At 50.7% G+C, this 13,928-nt stretch overlaps 27 non-coding genes across 27 annotated transcripts; all 27 read right to left on the reverse strand.

Moving 5' to 3' along the window:
• Positions 1 to 252: 252 nt before the first annotated feature.
• On the reverse strand, positions 253 to 443 carry LOC134306178 (U2 spliceosomal RNA). The gene has a single exon (XR_010008981.1). It is a non-coding gene; the product is annotated as a U2 spliceosomal RNA (small nuclear RNA).
• Positions 444 to 552: 109 nt separating this feature from the next.
• Positions 553 to 667, reverse strand: LOC134306124 (U5 spliceosomal RNA). The gene has a single exon (XR_010008930.1). It is a non-coding gene; the product is annotated as a U5 spliceosomal RNA (small nuclear RNA).
• Positions 668 to 1,046: 379 nt separating this feature from the next.
• Positions 1,047 to 1,237, reverse strand: LOC134306179 (U2 spliceosomal RNA). The gene has a single exon (XR_010008982.1). It is a non-coding gene; the product is annotated as a U2 spliceosomal RNA (small nuclear RNA).
• Positions 1,238 to 1,346: 109 nt separating this feature from the next.
• LOC134306125 (U5 spliceosomal RNA) lies at positions 1,347 to 1,461 on the reverse strand. Its single transcript, XR_010008931.1, has one exon. It is a non-coding gene; the product is annotated as a U5 spliceosomal RNA (small nuclear RNA).
• A 381-nt stretch (positions 1,462 to 1,842) lies between these two features.
• LOC134306180 (U2 spliceosomal RNA) lies at positions 1,843 to 2,033 on the reverse strand. Its single transcript, XR_010008983.1, has one exon. It is a non-coding gene; the product is annotated as a U2 spliceosomal RNA (small nuclear RNA).
• A 109-nt stretch (positions 2,034 to 2,142) lies between these two features.
• On the reverse strand, positions 2,143 to 2,257 carry LOC134306126 (U5 spliceosomal RNA). Its single transcript, XR_010008932.1, has one exon. It is a non-coding gene; the product is annotated as a U5 spliceosomal RNA (small nuclear RNA).
• A 381-nt stretch (positions 2,258 to 2,638) lies between these two features.
• LOC134306181 (U2 spliceosomal RNA) lies at positions 2,639 to 2,829 on the reverse strand. Its single transcript, XR_010008984.1, has one exon. It is a non-coding gene; the product is annotated as a U2 spliceosomal RNA (small nuclear RNA).
• A 109-nt stretch (positions 2,830 to 2,938) lies between these two features.
• LOC134306127 (U5 spliceosomal RNA) lies at positions 2,939 to 3,053 on the reverse strand. Its single transcript, XR_010008933.1, has one exon. It is a non-coding gene; the product is annotated as a U5 spliceosomal RNA (small nuclear RNA).
• A 379-nt stretch (positions 3,054 to 3,432) lies between these two features.
• On the reverse strand, positions 3,433 to 3,623 carry LOC134306182 (U2 spliceosomal RNA). The gene has a single exon (XR_010008985.1). It is a non-coding gene; the product is annotated as a U2 spliceosomal RNA (small nuclear RNA).
• Positions 3,624 to 3,732: 109 nt separating this feature from the next.
• On the reverse strand, positions 3,733 to 3,847 carry LOC134306128 (U5 spliceosomal RNA). The gene has a single exon (XR_010008934.1). It is a non-coding gene; the product is annotated as a U5 spliceosomal RNA (small nuclear RNA).
• Positions 3,848 to 4,226: 379 nt separating this feature from the next.
• Positions 4,227 to 4,417, reverse strand: LOC134306183 (U2 spliceosomal RNA). The gene has a single exon (XR_010008986.1). It is a non-coding gene; the product is annotated as a U2 spliceosomal RNA (small nuclear RNA).
• A 109-nt stretch (positions 4,418 to 4,526) lies between these two features.
• LOC134306130 (U5 spliceosomal RNA) lies at positions 4,527 to 4,641 on the reverse strand. Its single transcript, XR_010008936.1, has one exon. It is a non-coding gene; the product is annotated as a U5 spliceosomal RNA (small nuclear RNA).
• Positions 4,642 to 5,020: 379 nt separating this feature from the next.
• Positions 5,021 to 5,211, reverse strand: LOC134306184 (U2 spliceosomal RNA). Its single transcript, XR_010008987.1, has one exon. It is a non-coding gene; the product is annotated as a U2 spliceosomal RNA (small nuclear RNA).
• Positions 5,212 to 5,320: 109 nt separating this feature from the next.
• Positions 5,321 to 5,435, reverse strand: LOC134306132 (U5 spliceosomal RNA). Its single transcript, XR_010008937.1, has one exon. It is a non-coding gene; the product is annotated as a U5 spliceosomal RNA (small nuclear RNA).
• Positions 5,436 to 5,814: 379 nt separating this feature from the next.
• On the reverse strand, positions 5,815 to 6,005 carry LOC134306185 (U2 spliceosomal RNA). Its single transcript, XR_010008988.1, has one exon. It is a non-coding gene; the product is annotated as a U2 spliceosomal RNA (small nuclear RNA).
• A 109-nt stretch (positions 6,006 to 6,114) lies between these two features.
• LOC134306133 (U5 spliceosomal RNA) lies at positions 6,115 to 6,229 on the reverse strand. Its single transcript, XR_010008938.1, has one exon. It is a non-coding gene; the product is annotated as a U5 spliceosomal RNA (small nuclear RNA).
• Positions 6,230 to 6,608: 379 nt separating this feature from the next.
• Positions 6,609 to 6,799, reverse strand: LOC134306186 (U2 spliceosomal RNA). Its single transcript, XR_010008989.1, has one exon. It is a non-coding gene; the product is annotated as a U2 spliceosomal RNA (small nuclear RNA).
• Positions 6,800 to 6,908: 109 nt separating this feature from the next.
• LOC134306134 (U5 spliceosomal RNA) lies at positions 6,909 to 7,023 on the reverse strand. The gene has a single exon (XR_010008939.1). It is a non-coding gene; the product is annotated as a U5 spliceosomal RNA (small nuclear RNA).
• Positions 7,024 to 7,406: 383 nt separating this feature from the next.
• On the reverse strand, positions 7,407 to 7,597 carry LOC134306188 (U2 spliceosomal RNA). The gene has a single exon (XR_010008991.1). It is a non-coding gene; the product is annotated as a U2 spliceosomal RNA (small nuclear RNA).
• Positions 7,598 to 7,706: 109 nt separating this feature from the next.
• On the reverse strand, positions 7,707 to 7,821 carry LOC134306135 (U5 spliceosomal RNA). Its single transcript, XR_010008940.1, has one exon. It is a non-coding gene; the product is annotated as a U5 spliceosomal RNA (small nuclear RNA).
• Positions 7,822 to 8,200: 379 nt separating this feature from the next.
• LOC134306190 (U2 spliceosomal RNA) lies at positions 8,201 to 8,391 on the reverse strand. Its single transcript, XR_010008992.1, has one exon. It is a non-coding gene; the product is annotated as a U2 spliceosomal RNA (small nuclear RNA).
• A 109-nt stretch (positions 8,392 to 8,500) lies between these two features.
• On the reverse strand, positions 8,501 to 8,615 carry LOC134306136 (U5 spliceosomal RNA). The gene has a single exon (XR_010008941.1). It is a non-coding gene; the product is annotated as a U5 spliceosomal RNA (small nuclear RNA).
• Positions 8,616 to 8,994: 379 nt separating this feature from the next.
• Positions 8,995 to 9,185, reverse strand: LOC134306187 (U2 spliceosomal RNA). The gene has a single exon (XR_010008990.1). It is a non-coding gene; the product is annotated as a U2 spliceosomal RNA (small nuclear RNA).
• Positions 9,186 to 9,294: 109 nt separating this feature from the next.
• On the reverse strand, positions 9,295 to 9,409 carry LOC134306137 (U5 spliceosomal RNA). The gene has a single exon (XR_010008942.1). It is a non-coding gene; the product is annotated as a U5 spliceosomal RNA (small nuclear RNA).
• A 381-nt stretch (positions 9,410 to 9,790) lies between these two features.
• Positions 9,791 to 9,981, reverse strand: LOC134306191 (U2 spliceosomal RNA). Its single transcript, XR_010008993.1, has one exon. It is a non-coding gene; the product is annotated as a U2 spliceosomal RNA (small nuclear RNA).
• Positions 9,982 to 10,090: 109 nt separating this feature from the next.
• Positions 10,091 to 10,205, reverse strand: LOC134306138 (U5 spliceosomal RNA). Its single transcript, XR_010008943.1, has one exon. It is a non-coding gene; the product is annotated as a U5 spliceosomal RNA (small nuclear RNA).
• A 379-nt stretch (positions 10,206 to 10,584) lies between these two features.
• On the reverse strand, positions 10,585 to 10,772 carry LOC134306080 (U2 spliceosomal RNA). Its single transcript, XR_010008899.1, has one exon. It is a non-coding gene; the product is annotated as a U2 spliceosomal RNA (small nuclear RNA).
• Between the last annotated feature and the right edge of the window lie 3,156 nt (positions 10,773 to 13,928).

Consider the following 13,928-nt stretch of genomic DNA (forward strand, 5'->3'; position numbering starts at 1 on the left):
TTTGCCTGGAGAAACACAGGGTGGGGGAAAATTAAGTCTTTCGCCTTTTTTTTTTTTTTTTTTTTTTTTTTTAAGTAAAATGGAGGGAAAATGAAAAAGCGGGAAAAGCGGGACTCCCTAGCGCAAAAGGACCGAGGAAACCCCGGGCCTAGGCTAGGCAAAGGTCTAAGGCGCCGTACCCCTAATCCCAACAGCTTTCCAGCAGGGGCCAGTCACCAGCATTCGTCAATTACTCTTTCGTTTGACCGTTTATGAGGGTGCACCGTGCCAGGAGGCAATGCAATACCTGGTCGATGCGTGGAGTGGACGGAGCAAGCCCCTCTTCCGACTCCCAGGCCTAAAAATCCATTTAATATATGGTCCTCGGGTAGAGGACGTATCAGATATTAAACTGATAAGAACAGATACTACACTTGATCTTAGCCAAAAGGCCGAGAAGCGATAACCTGAAATAGGCGCCGGGCCACGGGCCCTACCTTTTGAGGGTCCGGACTAGTGGACGGCGCTGACCGGCCGCCCACACACCTTCTGTCATTCCACCAGCAAAAGAGCAGCTTTGCAAAGACAAAGCCTTCAAAAAATAAGTTGAACTTGTCAACGTTCCTCTCCACGGAAATCTTTAGTAAAAGGCGAAAGATTTGTACGTGAATGAAGAGAAACTCCAGCCCTGCTCGCCGGTCGCCCAGGCCTCCGTAGGCCACCGGCCGCTCAAGGAAGAGGGCTCGAGGTAGAGCGACGAAAACCTGCAGCAAAAGCGCCCTTGGGTCGTCGGGTGGGTGACGAGGCAGCACAGCCTTTGCCTGGAGAAACACAGGGTGGGGGAAAATTAAGTCTTTCGCCTTTTTTTTTTTTTTTTTTTTTTTTTTAAGTAAAATGGAGGGAAAATGAAAAAGCGGGAAAAGCGGGACTCCCTAGCGCAAAAGGACCGAGGAAACCCCGGGCCTAGGCTAGGCAAAGGTCTAAGGCGCCGTACCCCTAATCCCAACAGCTTTCCAGCAGGGGCCAGTCACCAGCATTCGTCAATTACTCTTTCGTTTGACCGTTTATGAGGGTGCACCGTGCCAGGAGGCAATGCAATACCTGGTCGATGCGTGGAGTGGACGGAGCAAGCCCCTCTTCCGACTCCCAGGCCTAAAAATCCATTTAATATATGGTCCTCGGGTAGAGGACGTATCAGATATTAAACTGATAAGAACAGATACTACACTTGATCTTAGCCAAAAGGCCGAGAAGCGATAACCTGAAATAGGCGCCGGGCCACGGGCCCTACCTTTTGAGGGTCCGGACTAGTGGACGGCGCTGACCGGCCGCCCACACACCTTCTGTCATTCCACCAGCAAAAGAGCAGCTTTGCAAAGACAAAGCCTTCAAAAAATAAGTTGAACTTGTCAACGTTCCTCTCCACGGAAATCTTTAGTAAAAGGCGAAAGATTTGTACGTGAATGAAGAGAAACTCCAGCCCTGCTCGCCGGTCGCCCAGGCCTCCGTAGGCCACCGGCCGCTCAAGGAAGAGGGCTCGAGGTAGAGCGACGAAAACCTGCAGCAAAAGCGCCCTTGGGTCGTCGGGTGGGTGACGAGGCAGCACAGCCTTTGCCTGGAGAAACACAGGGTGGGGGAAAATTAAGTCTTTCGCCTTTTTTTTTTTTTTTTTTTTTTTTTTTTAAGTAAAATGGAGGGAAAATGAAAAAGCGGGAAAAGCGGGACTCCCTAGCGCAAAAGGACCGAGGAAACCCCGGGCCTAGGCTAGGCAAAGGTCTAAGGCGCCGTACCCCTAATCCCAACAGCTTTCCAGCAGGGGCCAGTCACCAGCATTCGTCAATTACTCTTTCGTTTGACCGTTTATGAGGGTGCACCGTGCCAGGAGGCAATGCAATACCTGGTCGATGCGTGGAGTGGACGGAGCAAGCCCCTCTTCCGACTCCCAGGCCTAAAAATCCATTTAATATATGGTCCTCGGGTAGAGGACGTATCAGATATTAAACTGATAAGAACAGATACTACACTTGATCTTAGCCAAAAGGCCGAGAAGCGATAACCTGAAATAGGCGCCGGGCCACGGGCCCTACCTTTTGAGGGTCCGGACTAGTGGACGGCGCTGACCGGCCGCCCACACACCTTCTGTCATTCCACCAGCAAAAGAGCAGCTTTGCAAAGACAAAGCCTTCAAAAAATAAGTTGAACTTGTCAACGTTCCTCTCCACGGAAATCTTTAGTAAAAGGCGAAAGATTTGTACGTGAATGAAGAGAAACTCCAGCCCTGCTCGCCGGTCGCCCAGGCCTCCGTAGGCCACCGGCCGCTCAAGGAAGAGGGCTCGAGGTAGAGCGACGAAAACCTGCAGCAAAAGCGCCCTTGGGTCGTCGGGTGGGTGACGAGGCAGCACAGCCTTTGCCTGGAGAAACACAGGGTGGGGGAAAATTAAGTCTTTCGCCTTTTTTTTTTTTTTTTTTTTTTTTTTTTAAGTAAAATGGAGGGAAAATGAAAAAGCGGGAAAAGCGGGACTCCCTAGCGCAAAAGGACCGAGGAAACCCCGGGCCTAGGCTAGGCAAAGGTCTAAGGCGCCGTACCCCTAATCCCAACAGCTTTCCAGCAGGGGCCAGTCACCAGCATTCGTCAATTACTCTTTCGTTTGACCGTTTATGAGGGTGCACCGTGCCAGGAGGCAATGCAATACCTGGTCGATGCGTGGAGTGGACGGAGCAAGCCCCTCTTCCGACTCCCAGGCCTAAAAATCCATTTAATATATGGTCCTCGGGTAGAGGACGTATCAGATATTAAACTGATAAGAACAGATACTACACTTGATCTTAGCCAAAAGGCCGAGAAGCGATAACCTGAAATAGGCGCCGGGCCACGGGCCCTACCTTTTGAGGGTCCGGACTAGTGGACGGCGCTGACCGGCCGCCCACACACCTTCTGTCATTCCACCAGCAAAAGAGCAGCTTTGCAAAGACAAAGCCTTCAAAAAATAAGTTGAACTTGTCAACGTTCCTCTCCACGGAAATCTTTAGTAAAAGGCGAAAGATTTGTACGTGAATGAAGAGAAACTCCAGCCCTGCTCGCCGGTCGCCCAGGCCTCCGTAGGCCACCGGCCGCTCAAGGAAGAGGGCTCGAGGTAGAGCGACGAAAACCTGCAGCAAAAGCGCCCTTGGGTCGTCGGGTGGGTGACGAGGCAGCACAGCCTTTGCCTGGAGAAACACAGGGTGGGGGAAAATTAAGTCTTTCGCCTTTTTTTTTTTTTTTTTTTTTTTTTTAAGTAAAATGGAGGGAAAATGAAAAAGCGGGAAAAGCGGGACTCCCTAGCGCAAAAGGACCGAGGAAACCCCGGGCCTAGGCTAGGCAAAGGTCTAAGGCGCCGTACCCCTAATCCCAACAGCTTTCCAGCAGGGGCCAGTCACCAGCATTCGTCAATTACTCTTTCGTTTGACCGTTTATGAGGGTGCACCGTGCCAGGAGGCAATGCAATACCTGGTCGATGCGTGGAGTGGACGGAGCAAGCCCCTCTTCCGACTCCCAGGCCTAAAAATCCATTTAATATATGGTCCTCGGGTAGAGGACGTATCAGATATTAAACTGATAAGAACAGATACTACACTTGATCTTAGCCAAAAGGCCGAGAAGCGATAACCTGAAATAGGCGCCGGGCCACGGGCCCTACCTTTTGAGGGTCCGGACTAGTGGACGGCGCTGACCGGCCGCCCACACACCTTCTGTCATTCCACCAGCAAAAGAGCAGCTTTGCAAAGACAAAGCCTTCAAAAAATAAGTTGAACTTGTCAACGTTCCTCTCCACGGAAATCTTTAGTAAAAGGCGAAAGATTTGTACGTGAATGAAGAGAAACTCCAGCCCTGCTCGCCGGTCGCCCAGGCCTCCGTAGGCCACCGGCCGCTCAAGGAAGAGGGCTCGAGGTAGAGCGACGAAAACCTGCAGCAAAAGCGCCCTTGGGTCGTCGGGTGGGTGACGAGGCAGCACAGCCTTTGCCTGGAGAAACACAGGGTGGGGGAAAATTAAGTCTTTCGCCTTTTTTTTTTTTTTTTTTTTTTTTTTAAGTAAAATGGAGGGAAAATGAAAAAGCGGGAAAAGCGGGACTCCCTAGCGCAAAAGGACCGAGGAAACCCCGGGCCTAGGCTAGGCAAAGGTCTAAGGCGCCGTACCCCTAATCCCAACAGCTTTCCAGCAGGGGCCAGTCACCAGCATTCGTCAATTACTCTTTCGTTTGACCGTTTATGAGGGTGCACCGTGCCAGGAGGCAATGCAATACCTGGTCGATGCGTGGAGTGGACGGAGCAAGCCCCTCTTCCGACTCCCAGGCCTAAAAATCCATTTAATATATGGTCCTCGGGTAGAGGACGTATCAGATATTAAACTGATAAGAACAGATACTACACTTGATCTTAGCCAAAAGGCCGAGAAGCGATAACCTGAAATAGGCGCCGGGCCACGGGCCCTACCTTTTGAGGGTCCGGACTAGTGGACGGCGCTGACCGGCCGCCCACACACCTTCTGTCATTCCACCAGCAAAAGAGCAGCTTTGCAAAGACAAAGCCTTCAAAAAATAAGTTGAACTTGTCAACGTTCCTCTCCACGGAAATCTTTAGTAAAAGGCGAAAGATTTGTACGTGAATGAAGAGAAACTCCAGCCCTGCTCGCCGGTCGCCCAGGCCTCCGTAGGCCACCGGCCGCTCAAGGAAGAGGGCTCGAGGTAGAGCGACGAAAACCTGCAGCAAAAGCGCCCTTGGGTCGTCGGGTGGGTGACGAGGCAGCACAGCCTTTGCCTGGAGAAACACAGGGTGGGGGAAAATTAAGTCTTTCGCCTTTTTTTTTTTTTTTTTTTTTTTTTTAAGTAAAATGGAGGGAAAATGAAAAAGCGGGAAAAGCGGGACTCCCTAGCGCAAAAGGACCGAGGAAACCCCGGGCCTAGGCTAGGCAAAGGTCTAAGGCGCCGTACCCCTAATCCCAACAGCTTTCCAGCAGGGGCCAGTCACCAGCATTCGTCAATTACTCTTTCGTTTGACCGTTTATGAGGGTGCACCGTGCCAGGAGGCAATGCAATACCTGGTCGATGCGTGGAGTGGACGGAGCAAGCCCCTCTTCCGACTCCCAGGCCTAAAAATCCATTTAATATATGGTCCTCGGGTAGAGGACGTATCAGATATTAAACTGATAAGAACAGATACTACACTTGATCTTAGCCAAAAGGCCGAGAAGCGATAACCTGAAATAGGCGCCGGGCCACGGGCCCTACCTTTTGAGGGTCCGGACTAGTGGACGGCGCTGACCGGCCGCCCACACACCTTCTGTCATTCCACCAGCAAAAGAGCAGCTTTGCAAAGACAAAGCCTTCAAAAAATAAGTTGAACTTGTCAACGTTCCTCTCCACGGAAATCTTTAGTAAAAGGCGAAAGATTTGTACGTGAATGAAGAGAAACTCCAGCCCTGCTCGCCGGTCGCCCAGGCCTCCGTAGGCCACCGGCCGCTCAAGGAAGAGGGCTCGAGGTAGAGCGACGAAAACCTGCAGCAAAAGCGCCCTTGGGTCGTCGGGTGGGTGACGAGGCAGCACAGCCTTTGCCTGGAGAAACACAGGGTGGGGGAAAATTAAGTCTTTCGCCTTTTTTTTTTTTTTTTTTTTTTTTTTAAGTAAAATGGAGGGAAAATGAAAAAGCGGGAAAAGCGGGACTCCCTAGCGCAAAAGGACCGAGGAAACCCCGGGCCTAGGCTAGGCAAAGGTCTAAGGCGCCGTACCCCTAATCCCAACAGCTTTCCAGCAGGGGCCAGTCACCAGCATTCGTCAATTACTCTTTCGTTTGACCGTTTATGAGGGTGCACCGTGCCAGGAGGCAATGCAATACCTGGTCGATGCGTGGAGTGGACGGAGCAAGCCCCTCTTCCGACTCCCAGGCCTAAAAATCCATTTAATATATGGTCCTCGGGTAGAGGACGTATCAGATATTAAACTGATAAGAACAGATACTACACTTGATCTTAGCCAAAAGGCCGAGAAGCGATAACCTGAAATAGGCGCCGGGCCACGGGCCCTACCTTTTGAGGGTCCGGACTAGTGGACGGCGCTGACCGGCCGCCCACACACCTTCTGTCATTCCACCAGCAAAAGAGCAGCTTTGCAAAGACAAAGCCTTCAAAAAATAAGTTGAACTTGTCAACGTTCCTCTCCACGGAAATCTTTAGTAAAAGGCGAAAGATTTGTACGTGAATGAAGAGAAACTCCAGCCCTGCTCGCCGGTCGCCCAGGCCTCCGTAGGCCACCGGCCGCTCAAGGAAGAGGGCTCGAGGTAGAGCGACGAAAACCTGCAGCAAAAGCGCCCTTGGGTCGTCGGGTGGGTGACGAGGCAGCACAGCCTTTGCCTGGAGAAACACAGGGTGGGGGAAAATTAAGTCTTTCGCCTTTTTTTTTTTTTTTTTTTTTTTTTTAAGTAAAATGGAGGGAAAATGAAAAAGCGGGAAAAGCGGGACTCCCTAGCGCAAAAGGACCGAGGAAACCCCGGGCCTAGGCTAGGCAAAGGTCTAAGGCGCCGTACCCCTAATCCCAACAGCTTTCCAGCAGGGGCCAGTCACCAGCATTCGTCAATTACTCTTTCGTTTGACCGTTTATGAGGGTGCACCGTGCCAGGAGGCAATGCAATACCTGGTCGATGCGTGGAGTGGACGGAGCAAGCCCCTCTTCCGACTCCCAGGCCTAAAAATCCATTTAATATATGGTCCTCGGGTAGAGGACGTATCAGATATTAAACTGATAAGAACAGATACTACACTTGATCTTAGCCAAAAGGCCGAGAAGCGATAACCTGAAATAGGCGCCGGGCCACGGGCCCTACCTTTTGAGGGTCCGGACTAGTGGACGGCGCTGACCGGCCGCCCACACACCTTCTGTCATTCCACCAGCAAAAGAGCAGCTTTGCAAAGACAAAGCCTTCAAAAAATAAGTTGAACTTGTCAACGTTCCTCTCCACGGAAATCTTTAGTAAAAGGCGAAAGATTTGTACGTGAATGAAGAGAAACTCCAGCCCTGCTCGCCGGTCGCCCAGGCCTCCGTAGGCCACCGGCCGCTCAAGGAAGAGGGCTCGAGGTAGAGCGACGAAAACCTGCAGCAAAAGCGCCCTTGGGTCGTCGGGTGGGTGACGAGGCAGCACAGCCTTTGCCTGGAGAAACACAGGGTGGGGGAAAATTAAGTCTTTCGCCTTTTTTTTTTTTTTTTTTTTTTTTTTTTTTAAGTAAAATGGAGGGAAAATGAAAAAGCGGGAAAAGCGGGACTCCCTAGCGCAAAAGGACCGAGGAAACCCCGGGCCTAGGCTAGGCAAAGGTCTAAGGCGCCGTACCCCTAATCCCAACAGCTTTCCAGCAGGGGCCAGTCACCAGCATTCGTCAATTACTCTTTCGTTTGACCGTTTATGAGGGTGCACCGTGCCAGGAGGCAATGCAATACCTGGTCGATGCGTGGAGTGGACGGAGCAAGCCCCTCTTCCGACTCCCAGGCCTAAAAATCCATTTAATATATGGTCCTCGGGTAGAGGACGTATCAGATATTAAACTGATAAGAACAGATACTACACTTGATCTTAGCCAAAAGGCCGAGAAGCGATAACCTGAAATAGGCGCCGGGCCACGGGCCCTACCTTTTGAGGGTCCGGACTAGTGGACGGCGCTGACCGGCCGCCCACACACCTTCTGTCATTCCACCAGCAAAAGAGCAGCTTTGCAAAGACAAAGCCTTCAAAAAATAAGTTGAACTTGTCAACGTTCCTCTCCACGGAAATCTTTAGTAAAAGGCGAAAGATTTGTACGTGAATGAAGAGAAACTCCAGCCCTGCTCGCCGGTCGCCCAGGCCTCCGTAGGCCACCGGCCGCTCAAGGAAGAGGGCTCGAGGTAGAGCGACGAAAACCTGCAGCAAAAGCGCCCTTGGGTCGTCGGGTGGGTGACGAGGCAGCACAGCCTTTGCCTGGAGAAACACAGGGTGGGGGAAAATTAAGTCTTTCGCCTTTTTTTTTTTTTTTTTTTTTTTTTTAAGTAAAATGGAGGGAAAATGAAAAAGCGGGAAAAGCGGGACTCCCTAGCGCAAAAGGACCGAGGAAACCCCGGGCCTAGGCTAGGCAAAGGTCTAAGGCGCCGTACCCCTAATCCCAACAGCTTTCCAGCAGGGGCCAGTCACCAGCATTCGTCAATTACTCTTTCGTTTGACCGTTTATGAGGGTGCACCGTGCCAGGAGGCAATGCAATACCTGGTCGATGCGTGGAGTGGACGGAGCAAGCCCCTCTTCCGACTCCCAGGCCTAAAAATCCATTTAATATATGGTCCTCGGGTAGAGGACGTATCAGATATTAAACTGATAAGAACAGATACTACACTTGATCTTAGCCAAAAGGCCGAGAAGCGATAACCTGAAATAGGCGCCGGGCCACGGGCCCTACCTTTTGAGGGTCCGGACTAGTGGACGGCGCTGACCGGCCGCCCACACACCTTCTGTCATTCCACCAGCAAAAGAGCAGCTTTGCAAAGACAAAGCCTTCAAAAAATAAGTTGAACTTGTCAACGTTCCTCTCCACGGAAATCTTTAGTAAAAGGCGAAAGATTTGTACGTGAATGAAGAGAAACTCCAGCCCTGCTCGCCGGTCGCCCAGGCCTCCGTAGGCCACCGGCCGCTCAAGGAAGAGGGCTCGAGGTAGAGCGACGAAAACCTGCAGCAAAAGCGCCCTTGGGTCGTCGGGTGGGTGACGAGGCAGCACAGCCTTTGCCTGGAGAAACACAGGGTGGGGGAAAATTAAGTCTTTCGCCTTTTTTTTTTTTTTTTTTTTTTTTTTAAGTAAAATGGAGGGAAAATGAAAAAGCGGGAAAAGCGGGACTCCCTAGCGCAAAAGGACCGAGGAAACCCCGGGCCTAGGCTAGGCAAAGGTCTAAGGCGCCGTACCCCTAATCCCAACAGCTTTCCAGCAGGGGCCAGTCACCAGCATTCGTCAATTACTCTTTCGTTTGACCGTTTATTAGGGTGCACCGTGCCAGGAGGCAATGCAATACCTGGTCGATGCGTGGAGTGGACGGAGCAAGCCCCTCTTCCGACTCCCAGGCCTAAAAATCCATTTAATATATGGTCCTCGGGTAGAGGACGTATCAGATATTAAACTGATAAGAACAGATACTACACTTGATCTTAGCCAAAAGGCCGAGAAGCGATAACCTGAAATAGGCGCCGGGCCACGGGCCCTACCTTTTGAGGGTCCGGACTAGTGGACGGCGCTGACCGGCCGCCCACACACCTTCTGTCATTCCACCAGCAAAAGAGCAGCTTTGCAAAGACAAAGCCTTCAAAAAATAAGTTGAACTTGTCAACGTTCCTCTCCACGGAAATCTTTAGTAAAAGGCGAAAGATTTGTACGTGAATGAAGAGAAACTCCAGCCCTGCTCGCCGGTCGCCCAGGCCTCCGTAGGCCACCGGCCGCTCAAGGAAGAGGGCTCGAGGTAGAGCGACGAAAACCTGCAGCAAAAGCGCCCTTGGGTCGTCGGGTGGGTGACGAGGCAGCACAGCCTTTGCCTGGAGAAACACAGGGTGGGGGAAAATTAAGTCTTTCGCCTTTTTTTTTTTTTTTTTTTTTTTTTTTTAAGTAAAATGGAGGGAAAATGAAAAAGCGGGAAAAGCGGGACTCCCTAGCGCAAAAGGACCGAGGAAACCCCGGGCCTAGGCTAGGCAAAGGTCTAAGGCGCCGTACCCCTAATCCCAACAGCTTTCCAGCAGGGGCCAGTCACCAGCATTCGTCAATTACTCTTTCGTTTGACCGTTTATGAGGGTGCACCGTGCCAGGAGGCAATGCAATACCTGGTCGATGCGTGGAGTGGACGGAGCAAGCCCCTCTTCCGACTCCCAGGCCTAAAAATCCATTTAATATATGGTCCTCGGGTAGAGGACGTATCAGATATTAAACTGATAAGAACAGATACTACACTTGATCTTAGCCAAAAGGCCGAGAAGCGATAACCTGAAATAGGCGCCGGGCCACGGGCCCTACCTTTTGAGGGTCCGGACTAGTGGACGGCGCTGACCGGCCGCCCACACACCTTCTGTCATTCCACCAGCAAAAGAGCAGCTTTGCAAAGACAAAGCCTTCAAAAAATAAGTTGAACTTGTCAACGTTCCTCTCCACGGAAATCTTTAGTAAAAGGCGAAAGATTTGTACGTGAATGAAGAGAAACTCCAGCCCTGCTCGCCGGTCGCCCAGGCCTCCGTAGGCCACCGGCCGCTCAAGGAAGAGGGCTCGAGGTAGAGCGACGAAAACCTGCAGCAAAAGCGCCCTTGGGTCGTCGGGTGGGTGACGAGGCAGCACAGCCTTTGCCTGGAGAAACACAGGGTGGGGGAAAATTAAGTCTTTCGCCTTTTTTTTTTTTTTTTTTTTTTTTTTAAGTAAAATGGAGGGAAAATGAAAAAGCGGGAAAAGCGGGACTCCCTAGCGCAAAAGGACCGAGGAAACCCCGGGCCTAGGCTAGGCAAAGGTCTAAGGCGCCGTACCCCTAATCCCAACAGCTTTCCAGCAGGGGCCAGTCACCAGCATTCGTCAATTACTCTTTCGTTTGACCGTTTATGAGGGTGCACCGTGCCAGGAGGCAATGCAATACCTGGTCGATGCGTGGAGTGGACGGAGCAAGCCCCTCTTCCGACTCCCAGGCCTAAAAATCCATTTAATATATGGTCCTCGGGTAGAGGACGTATCAGATATTAAACTGATAAGAACAGATTTTTTTTTTTTTTTTTTTTTTATTGAAAAACGTGCATATTTCCATTCATACTTACATTGCATTTCATTTCATTGCTTTACATTATTACATTACATTTAATTACATTTGGTGTTACTTACAGACATTTTGTGACTTTGTCTCACCCTAGTCCCACCACCACATCGTCAAGTTTCGATTTTGCAGTTTTTAACTTAGTTTACCAGAATTTTGTTGTTCTTCTGGATCTTTGCCTACACTGCTTTGTTCCTTTCCCTGTTCTTTTAACCAGAGCACTTTTTTGTACTTGTACAAAACCGTACGGAAAAGGTTCAGTTGCCCCTTTTGTGCCTGCTTTCGAATAAACTCGCATCGCCTCCCCCATAGTGCTTTTTTCGCTTCAGATATTGCGATCCACAGATTAGCTGATTCATTTGCTTTTGTACCCCAGAGGACCAGGTCTCGGTTTAATTGACTTTCGCGTTTTTCCGGCCACCATTTTGAAATTGAGTCCCAGAGCTGGGCCACTACTGGACATGACCACATGGCATGCTCCACGGTTTCTTCCCCTCCACACCCCAGTGGGCATCTCGATGTACCACTACACCCATGGCGGAACATTCGTTCTCTAACCGGTAATCTTCTCAAGGCCGTTAACCAATGTAGGTCTCTGCTCTTCCCGTCCAGCCACTTTGGCTGAAGTGCTTCCCAATCGATGTCTGTTCGTGGCTTTTCCAGATTCAATCCTCCAATGTGTTCTTCCCTCCACCTTTCATACAGGCGTCTGTGGTTCATGATGAGCTTGCCTGACAGACACCATTTGTTGTTTCTTATGAGGCTTACTACTTTTTTGTAGTGTTCAGGGTAGTCCACCGACCATGGTTCTGTGCCTCTCCAGGGGACCACCTTTCGCAAGCTAAAGCCCAGCCAGAATCTGGCAAGGAGCGTCGCATTGTGACGTTCGTCACCTTGTGCCAATTTCGCTGCATTGGCCAGGTACAAGGCTGTTAGTTTTAAGGGGGCACACACTACTCCTCTCCCGCCTTTAGCTGTTTCCTGGTACATTATGCCTCTTGCTACCCACTCGCATCTTCCTCCCCATATGAAATCAAAAAATAGGCGCTCAAGTCGCCTCCCTCCCCAGAAGGGAACAGGAAACGCGTAGGCCAGGTGGACTAGGGTTGCGAAGACATCGCTGTTTATTGCTGCCACTCTCCCTGTCAGAGATAAATCTCTTGTTGCCCATCTTTCTATTTTTTGTCTTACCTTTGCTAGTTTTGCTTCCCAGTTTTTTATAGCACTTCCCTCTTTCCAGAACTGCACTCCCAAGATCCGGATCCCATCTTGGCACATGGGAAAACCACCTGGCACCTCCTGCCTACCTCGCCATGCGCCTGTACCTAGTACTGTTGACTTTGCTTTGTTCACCCGTGCCCCGGTAGCCTTGGAAAATTGTATAAGTGTCTGCTCCACTATCTGGAAATCCCCTTCTGAACTCATGAAAAGGGTGGCATCATCTGCATATGCTGACACTTTGGCTTGCACACCTTTCCCACCTGGGATATGGAGTCCTACGAATTTGGGCTCCGCTCGTAGTCGTGCCATGAGTGGCTCAAGAAAGATGATGTACAGCAGTGGGGAAAGTGGACAGCCCTGCCTTACTCCACCTGCTTGTTCTACTCCTTCCGAATAGTATCCGTTCACGTTTACTCGGCTTGTAGCGCCCTTGTAGAGGAGGCGCACCCATGACACATACGAAGGGCCAAACCCCATTTTATTGAGGGTGGCGAACAGAAACTGGTGGCTGACACGGTCGAAAGCCTTTTCCTGGTCTAGTCCCAGGATTGCTAAAGGCAGATTGCGTTGCTGTGCCCAGGCTATTGCATCTCTAACCAGTGAGATATTCAGGCTGTGCGACCGTCCAGGTACTCCGCACGTTTGGTCTGGGTGCACTACTGTACCGATCACGCCTCTCAGACGCAGCGTCAAAACCTTTGCCAAGATCTTGTAGTCGGTCGTGAGGAGCGTGATCGGCCTCCAGTTGGCCAGATCTGCCCTGTCACCCTTCTTATGCAGAAGGGTAATATGCCCTGTCCTCAACGATGGGGGGAGAATTCCCTCCTTTATTGCCTCCCTATAGATCTGCATGAGGTCCGGACACACAACCGACCAGAAAGCTCTATACCACTCGGCCGGCAGTCCGTCGCCCCCTGGGGCTACCCCACCCTTCAGGGTGGCAATGGCCTGCTCTAATTCATTTTCTGTGATGTCGGCCTCCAATTTTGCACGGTCTTTCTGAGTAAGTTCTTGACTAATGCCCTTAAGGAAACTGGCTGCCTCCTGTTCATCCGTAGACCTCTCCCGGAAAAGGTCTTTGTAAAAGGTTGCCACCACTTCAAGCATTTCCTCTTTAGATGTCATTAGATGATCCCCTACTTTAACCCTACTCATGTGGGCTCTTTTTTGCCGCGTTCTTACCGTGTTGAAAAAGTATCTTGTTGGCCGCTCATCAAAGAGCAGTTTTTGTTGGCCTGCCAGACCACAAAAACGCCTTGCCTCTGTAGTGAAGTGCTCTTTTAGGTTCATTCTAGCCACCCTGCTTCCTTCTATATTGCCTTCCCTCCATGCACTCTGCAAGACCCTTGACCATCGGGCTACCTTCTCCCTTTCTTTTCTTGCCTTCTGCCTTCCCCACTGTTGGCAGAAAATCCGCACCTTGGTTTTCAAGTGTTCCCACCATTCCGCCCATGTCTTGTAAAGTCCTTTCAAGGCTTGCCACCCAACATAAAGTGACCTAAAGGTCTGGCAGAAGTTCTGATCCTGTAGATATGTTATGTTTAGTTTCCATAGACCTGGTCCTCTCCTTCCCTTTTCTATCCTTACCGTAATGCTCACTAGGCAGTGATCTGTACACCAATGTGGCTCTACTCTGAAACTGTCAACCTTTGTGCCTTCCTGTACCATTATATAATCCAATCGTGAGGCATTCCCTCTCGAATTCCTCCACGTTGCTCTCTCCCTATCTTCTGATGTTTTTGCTGTATCTAAAAGCCTGGCCCCTTTAAGAATTTCCTTCAGCTCTATCTCCTCTTCTAAGTTGGTATTCAGGTCCCCCCCTACCCACAGGAGTCTGTTGGTTTGAAGGAGTGGCTCTAGCTCTCGGAAGAAACCCCTTCTCCTGCCTCGAGTTGCTGGAGCGTAGATGCAAATAGCT

Source organism: Trichomycterus rosablanca, unplaced genomic scaffold, assembly GCF_030014385.1.
Source record: "Trichomycterus rosablanca isolate fTriRos1 unplaced genomic scaffold, fTriRos1.hap1 scaffold_187, whole genome shotgun sequence".
Taxonomy (NCBI): domain Eukaryota; kingdom Metazoa; phylum Chordata; class Actinopteri; order Siluriformes; family Trichomycteridae; genus Trichomycterus; species Trichomycterus rosablanca.